Source organism: Condylura cristata, unplaced genomic scaffold, assembly GCF_000260355.1.
Source record: "Condylura cristata isolate star-nosed mole 26May11 unplaced genomic scaffold, ConCri1.0 scaffold00007, whole genome shotgun sequence".
Classification (NCBI taxonomy): domain Eukaryota; kingdom Metazoa; phylum Chordata; class Mammalia; order Eulipotyphla; family Talpidae; genus Condylura; species Condylura cristata.
In genome coordinates, this window is record NW_004567108.1 from 47,903,443 (window position 1) to 47,911,520 (window position 8,078).

General features: G+C 40.3%; 1 long non-coding RNA gene across 1 annotated transcript in view; it reads right to left on the minus strand.

Moving 5' to 3' along the window:
• Nucleotides 1-6,685: 6,685 nt before the first annotated feature.
• Nucleotides 6,686-8,078, minus strand: part of LOC105853357 — a 79,589-nt gene continuing 78,196 nt past the window's right edge. Inside the window, exon 3 of the long non-coding RNA XR_001145193.1 lies at nt 6,686-6,914. This is a non-coding gene — a long non-coding RNA (uncharacterized LOC105853357). The remainder of the gene's footprint in view (nt 6,915-8,078) is intronic.

Here is an 8,078-nt window from a genome sequence, read left to right on the forward strand (position 1 = left end):
GTAAAAAGCTCTTATACTGGACTTCTCTGGTGGCGCAGCTGGTAAGGACGCAGCACTGCAGGCTGGCCACAGCTGCTTCAGTGTGAGTTCGATCCCAGCCCCAAGGTGATCCACATGGTGCAGCAGACCTCTCCTGACCCACCTGCTGCTTCCCTAAGCAGTGTTCTTTGTTAATCAACCTGTTCTGCTCCCCACTCTGTCTCTGGTGAATCCTCTCACCGCCCCTGCACCTCTGGCCTGTATCCCAGTTCTGTATGCATAAATAAATAAATTAAAAAAAAAAAAAGCTCTTCTGCTAGGCCAGTGGGTCTCAACTGTCTGTATCTATACCCACCGCCCTTTTTAAATAAAATATTTTTGTCGCCCCCTTTACTGTAATCAACTGGAAGTAGCTTACAAAAAAACACAATTCAACATGTAAATGTTTTGTCATAGTTTCAATGGAATAAATAATGGGATGGTCATATTTCTGTACAGTTAAAAGAACAAAAAGGAGTTACTGACCCAAGCATTAATTACAGTTCCTGCTCTCCTAGTAATGGAATCTTAAACCTGATCAGGAATCTCCTGACCACCTTTAGGTACGTAATATGCATCATGGGCCCCTGTAACTAACCTTGCAATAACCGAATAGCTTTTTTGCCTAACATAACTTCCTTGTTCCTATTCCCTACTGTTTATAAAACATACAGCTGCATACAGCTTTTCTGAGCTGTTTTTATCTACTAGAATCAGATGCTACCTGATTCAAGTTTTGATCAAATAAATTTTAATTTTTTTGGTATGCTTCAATTGATTTTTTTAACAGTTCTCATATGAAAAAACTACACATGCTGACTAAAAGTAGTGTAAAATATAGACAATTTTAGCTGGCATGCAGTAAGTTTTATTATTTTTGAAATGTGAATGTTTCCCATAAAAGAAAGTACAGTTTTCCTTCAGTTTAATGCATTCCTGAGATAGTCAATGTAAATTAAAGCAAGACAAGAAAACTTAGTGTTTATCTTTTAAACAACTTATGTTGACTTAAATTTAAGTTTATTAAATGCTATCTTTGTAGCAATATAAAACTCCTCACAAATTCCCAGGTTCCCTTCAGCTTCTGTTCCTCCCTTATAATGCTGCAGGACAGTAACAACCTCTAGTAAAGGCCATCCAGTCCCATGTCTCCCTCAGCTCATCGCTCATTGCTTTCCTAGCCCTCCCTCCAACCCTCCTACCTTTCCTCTCCTGAGGGGGATTCCAGAATTATAGAGAACGCCCTTCAGTATTTTTCTTTTAGAAATGCTAATGAATTGAGGCGATCTCTAGTTCTGATTGTCTAAAAGGTTAAATACTGATTGATTACATTTTGGATACTCTAAAACCTTCCAAGTCTTTGTGTTCATATCTGTCTATTTATAAATACATATATCATATATGTGAGTTACTTTCATAGTGATTTTGTTTTGCAGGGGATTTAAACCTTTGTGGACTCTCCTGTAGAAAAGAGGAGAACCATGCTGATTGGTACCATTACGAGGTTACAAATCTCCAATTTCACTTCTCACAGGGCTGTGTATTTTGGAGGCACTTAGAGCAGTGCTCCTATTTCTTGGCCCTGGACTGTTTGAAACAGATGTGGGTGAGAGACCTGTGGGAGGTGACTATGGCAGCGTTTATCCTGATCTTGATTTTGATCTTGCTCTTTTCCTCCCAGGCTTGTCTGGCTGTTTCTGACCCTTTTCTATGGGTTCCTGTTGGAAGTTGCTTTAAACTTGTGGCTTTCAGGTCTTGCTTGGGCCAATCCCTTTTGGGTGGACTTTTACCCCTGAGGGGATGGGTAACTTTTGGGTGTTTGATTTAGAAGCTATTTTCTTAGTCTTTTCTGCACTGTACGCTAATTGCATTAAAGTTCCTTTCCATCAAAGATCTTACATGTTTGTCTTGATGCGGAGGATGGCAGAACATACTTAGAACAGGCAGGTTTGGGGGGTTGGGGTGCCCCTGTGCCTTCCTTGTAACACTTCCATTTCCTGCATCCCTCGCTTGCCAAAACAGTAACACTTTTCTATGGCAGCATTCATCCTTGTGAGAAGGAATTTTTAAAAAGTTTAAAAAGATGAATAACAGACTTAAGTAGCACTAAATGAAAAGGTTCATACAGCCTGTGTGGGTATCCCAAGCCAGCTGTGTCTGGCCTCGAAGGGATGATATTAGGTAGAAGGAAAATAAATGTCTTAGGCTCTGAAGCCCAAATTTCACAAGCTGTCTCTACCCTGTATTGGGATAGTGCTGTTGTGGGCAAGCACAGGGTGGGGGTGAGAATATCCTCTTCATTTGTGGGGTTCCTATCTCCAGAGCACAACTTCCAGAAGTCTCTGCTGCCAGTGAGATGGGGGTTTCATAATTTGAAGCCCTTCCTTCTTGTGAAATCTCCATGCCATTGCCTCCATCTAGAAAGAACCAGGAGTATGATTTTAATCACCCAAGAAGTTTACTTGCATGGGATGAAATGAACAAACTGGCAGAGATTACTGTAGAGATAATTTTATTACTTATAATTTGGGTGAAGAAATAAATTTACAAAAACTTTCTGCTGCCTACAGACCTAAAGGAAAAGCAAAATTGTCTTATGAGAGTAATATTTTATGAAGTAAATGATTATGTAATTAGAATGGCAAAGTCCTGAAACATTTATGCAGAATTAAAAGTGTTGCCATACATTATCACATTTTGTTATCAAGTCTGATAGTCTTTAACATTTTACACTTCAGCCTCAATGTACAGTACCCTTTGTGCTCCCTGATCTATTTAAAGGATCTGAAAAATAGCATTTGTTTTTAAGTGCAATGCTTAAAACTTCATGAATTGCCAAGAAAAATAGTTCATTTTCTTTTAATTAAGCAATAGGTGTTAATATTTACAAATGACCTGCTTGTTGTGAAGTTATAGGTGAATATTTTACCATTTTGTATCTTTCATATATTAAATAATAAGCATATATTACATTAGTGTTTTTAACTTTGGGAGATGTTGAAAGTGCAGAGAAATGGAAAAAAAAAAAAAAAAAAAAAAAAAAGGACTACTGGATGCCAGTATAGTAGAAGACAGGAATTGAATCTACAATGTATGCTTTAATCAGGTAGTCAGCAATCTGGAAATTGGGAGTTAACACCCTCAAGAAATTGCCTAAACATTTCACTTCCAGCTCGCTTTTTTTTTTTTTAAGATTTATTAATTTATACATATAGAACTGGGGTACAGGCCAGAGGTGCAGTGGGTGAGGATTCACCAGCAACAGAGTAGGGAGCAGAACAGGCAGTTTGACTGAAATATACTTATGAGGGGAGCAGCGTGGGAGTCAGGAGAGTTCTGCTACATTCTGTGGGTCAGCTCCTTTGCAGGGGGATTGAACTCTGCAGCAGTAGCTTCTTGGTGCTGTGCCTTAATCTATTGTGGCATCAGGGAGGGCCCTGGCTTTTTTTTTTTAAAGATTTATTTATTTATACATACAGAATGGGGTACAAACCAGAGGTGCAGGGGTGGTGAGAGGTTTCACCAGAGACAGAGTGGGGAGCAGAACAGGCAGAGGTACATTGCCTGTCAGGAGAGGTCTGCAGGCCGTGTGGATCACCTCTGGGAAAGGGGTCAAACTCACACTAAAGCTGCTGTGGCTTGCTTGCAGTGCTGCATCTTAACCCGTTGCAACTGGCTTTTTTTTTACTTTTTAAGATTTCTTTATGCATAGAAGAGCTGGGGTGCAGGTCAGAGGTGTAGAGCTGAGAAGATTCATCAAAGACTGAGTGGGGAACAAAACACTGAAGAGGGGAGCAGCAGACAAGTCAGGAGAGGTCTGCTGCACCATGTGGTCACCTTCCTGGTGGGGGTTGAGGGGTGGATGTTGAACTTCTGCTGCAGTAGCTGCAGATTGCTTCATAGTGCTGAGACTTAACCCCTTGTGACACCAGGAGGCCCCCCAGCTGACTTTTTTATTAACTCATTGAACCAAGACAGTTCAGCAGTAAGTAGGCCTTCACAGCTGCCAGGAGCTTGTGATGTCAGCCTCTGAGCTCCTTACTGCCCTCCTGGACACCGGCTGCATGCTTATCCCAATATGCTGAGGATGGTCTTCAAATAGCTTATACTCCCTGCAATCTTCCAGATGTGTCCACGGGCTGGAAAATTAACTCAGGGCAGACAGGCCACTACGTATGTGCAGATTTCCTACTACACCCATGCATAGTGTCTTACCTGATCTCCTCCCCGACCCCTTATCATAGCAACCACTTGAGTTGCCATAACTCAGAGTCCAGATATAAGCAAATGTTAACAATTAACAAAGTCATACAAAATTAGAACAGGAGCCTCCCAGATAGCTCAAGGGGTTAAGTCTCAACACTATAAAGCTATCCACAGTCACTGCAGCATTTTGGGCTAACCCTGTTTTATTGGGCATTTATCCACAAGGGGATGGGTAACTTTTGGTGTTCTACTGAAAAACTATTATTCTTTATTCTCTCTATGCATGTTATTCTATTAAAGTTCTTTCACACAAAAAGTGTGCTTTGTCTTTATGTGAGGGATAGCAGAACCTCTTTAAAATGTGCAGGTTTGGAGGCCCGAGGGTTCTCCTCAATCTGCCCACTACTAGTGTCAAGCAATAATATTTTATTTAGCTCTCAATTCTGCAATTTAAGTAGGGCTTAGTAGGGAAGGCTCATTATTGCCCTAGGTAGTTTTATCTGGAAGGTAGAAGATCTACTTCAACAAGGTTCACCCTCATGGCTACTTGTGACTCGAATTCAAAATGAATGTAGGCGCTCCTGCCTACTGTGACTATACAGGTGTGACTATATAGGTACCTCTGTTTTTCTTTCTCCTTTTCCAATTGAATCTGTCCTTTAATAAACAGGATGAATGTCATGCAGGACACTGAGTGACAGGGCAGAATGAAGGTATCCCATTCTCTAAACTTGCCTGCTCTAAAAGGGTTCTCCTATCTACCACAAGACCAAACATTCTGGTGTGGCAGCCCTTCAGTAGAAATGAACTTTAATATGGGCCCTCCCTGGTGGTGCAACGGGTTAAAGCACAGCACTGCAAAGTTAGCAGTAGCTGCTTCACCACGAGTACCACGAGTTCAATCTCCTGCTAGAGAGGTAACTCACATGGTGCAGCTGACCTTTCCTGTATCGCCTGCTGCTCCCCTTAGCAGTGCACTTCGTCAATCTGCCTGTTCTCTTCCCTGCTCTGTCTCTGGTGAATACTTTTACTGCCCCTGCACCTCTGGCCTGCATCCCAGTTCTGTATGCATAAGTAAATCAATCTTTAAAAAAAAAAAAGAAATAAACTTTAATATGATTAGTGTGCAATAAAGAGAAGAGAAAGAATATAGTTAAAATAGTTTCTAATTAAACACCCAAATTTACCCACCAGGGTAAATGCCCACTTTAATGAGGTTAGCCCAAAATGGGGCTACTGAGGTCCAAAAACTTGTCTGTATAAGTCTACAGAACCTTGCATAGTCTAGGTTCTGGCAGGGAACCATAGGACAGGTGCAGAAGGGGCCAGGCATATCTGGAAGGAAAAGAACAAACTCGAAATCCAGCTCAAGATAAAGACTGCCATTAACAGTCTCACCGTAGAACTCTCACTCATGTCTTTCAAGTGTCTCTTTCCATGTTCCCCCAAATCCCTGGTACAATTCAAAGGCTGAGAAACAAATGGCTTCCTCACGTTTCTCTGCTTCATGTGCCTCCTCCATGTCGTTTCTTCCTTCCAGTCCTTCTGTCTTCTCGCTGTTCAGCTCCTTCCTTGGGTGGGGCAGAGGAACTGGAGCCCCATCCTTTCTATGGATATCATCAATCACACCTTTAAGTCTATGAGGTAAAGAGGACCCCCTGGGTGCCTGATCCTCTCTTACTCCGTATTCTTATTACTCTCTTTCTCCAATATACATTTTTTTGAGAAAGACAACTTCAGTTATTGGAGGCTATATAGTTTGCAAAGTTCAGGGTAAAATAAATGTTGGGACCCTTTGTTCAAAAGTTGGGGGGAAAACTGCCACGAATGACACCAAATTATAACTTTTCTTTTTCTTTAATCTTCTGATTCATCATGGCATATTGTTCTTGTATGTAAAGAACGATTAAAATAAATTAACATCACGAATTTTACCATTCATTTATATAGCATGCAACATCAGTTTTAAACATGACTACAAGACCCCATTTAACTTGTACATGAAATTATCAAAATTACCTAATTCATATTTCATAGCTCATACTTGCGTATGTATTTTGTTTTGAATAGTAAGACCTTGTACAAAACTAATCTGTTTTTATTTCACATTGATCTTTATGCTATAATTTAAACCCTACTATTTTTATTTCTTTCAAAAGAGAAAGTAGATTGTAAAGGTAAATAAGAGATCTAAATGGCTACTTCCGTGGGTACAGAATGGTCAAAATGTCTTGGAACTAGGCAATATGGAGACTGCACAATGATTTTGCTTGAGGTGTGTATGGTCTAACAACACAAGTCGCTTTCTGATGAGTGGAGAATGACTGAAAGGGAAGGAAAAAAAATGTGTTGTTCTATTCTCTCCTTTCCTTCTCTGTCATCATTTTCATATGACTAACAAGGGATTAACAGGGGTGGAAAAGAATGTGTTGGATTCCTTGGTGGTTTATATCTCTTTTATTCTGGATTGGAAATAGATTGTGGCTCAAGCTGATAATATGGCCTCTGGAGGCTGTCAGGCCTTCCTTCCTTATTCATCACAGATTTAATACCTACCCTACAGTTGCTTGGAGTCTCTTAGATCTCCCACAAGTGAATGAATCTGTGGAAAATTCTGAGTCTTTTCGATTTCACCAAAAGTTTGTGCAAAGGGGACCTGATGAATGATGTCCTTGTCCCGTGGACTTCATCTGTGAAACACAAGTTCAAAGATAAAATATTAGGAATTTAAGAGCACAACAGTGAAGCAAAAAACCAAGTGTTAAATCTTTCTGAGCATAGAGTTCTGTGCTACTGTGTATATTCATCAACCCCATTCTGGTTGCAGGGCTCAAATTCAGCCTTCTCAGGGTAGTTTCCAGGTCGTGAGGAAAAGGCAGAGCCTAGGAAATGCTGTGATATTTAGGGACATCACTTGGAATTAAAATACATTTTTATAAAATAGGTTATTTGTAAATGAGATGGGGTATTCCCATTGAAACTCTGTCTGCTCCCTTCTGTAGTCTAATTTTCTAATTTCCTTTTTTATTCTATCGCTTTAGTTTACTCTAAGCAACAGCTGATATTTAGTAAAATACATAAATCTTCTGTAATAACTTTTAAAAGTTTAATATTGCGGTTACATTTTTGCTTTTCCATAACATTACAGAAAAGCAAAAATTAAAATTTAAAGATTTCCAGGCCCTTCCTGGTGGCGCAGCGGGTTAAAGCACAGCACTGAGAATCTAAAGCCGCTTCCACATGAGTTCGATTCCCGCCTGCCCCGGAGGTGACCACATGGCGCGGCAGACCTCTCCTGACCCGCCCGCTGCTCCCCTCAGCAGTGTACTTCGTCCATCTGCCTGTTCTGTTCCCCACTCTGTCTCTGGTGAAGCCTCTCGCCGCCCCTGAGCCTCTGGCCTGTACCCCAGTTCTGTATGCACAAATAGATAAATCTTTTTAAAAAAAATTTTAAGATTTCCTTTTTAAACAAATTTGACCCATTCAGTCTTACCTGTCCCCTACTTGTCCAACCACATAATTGTTATCATGTAGTTGAGGAAAGAGTTCTTCATGTAGGAACAAATAGTGCTTGTGGCTACAGAATAGAAGGAATTGAAAGTTTATTATTGAGACAGTATCTCAATAATATCTCACAGAAAAGGTGTATAAATTGTGAGTAGAGGGAGCATGTGTTTTCAGACAATGGGACCAGTGATGAAAAGCTTTAGGAGCATTTAGCATATTCGCCTGATCCTCTCTTACTCCGTATTCTTATTTCTCTCTTTCTCCAATATACATTTTTTTGAGAAAGACAACTTCAGTTATTGGAGGCTATATAGTTTGCAAAGTTCAGGGTAAAATAAATGTTGGGA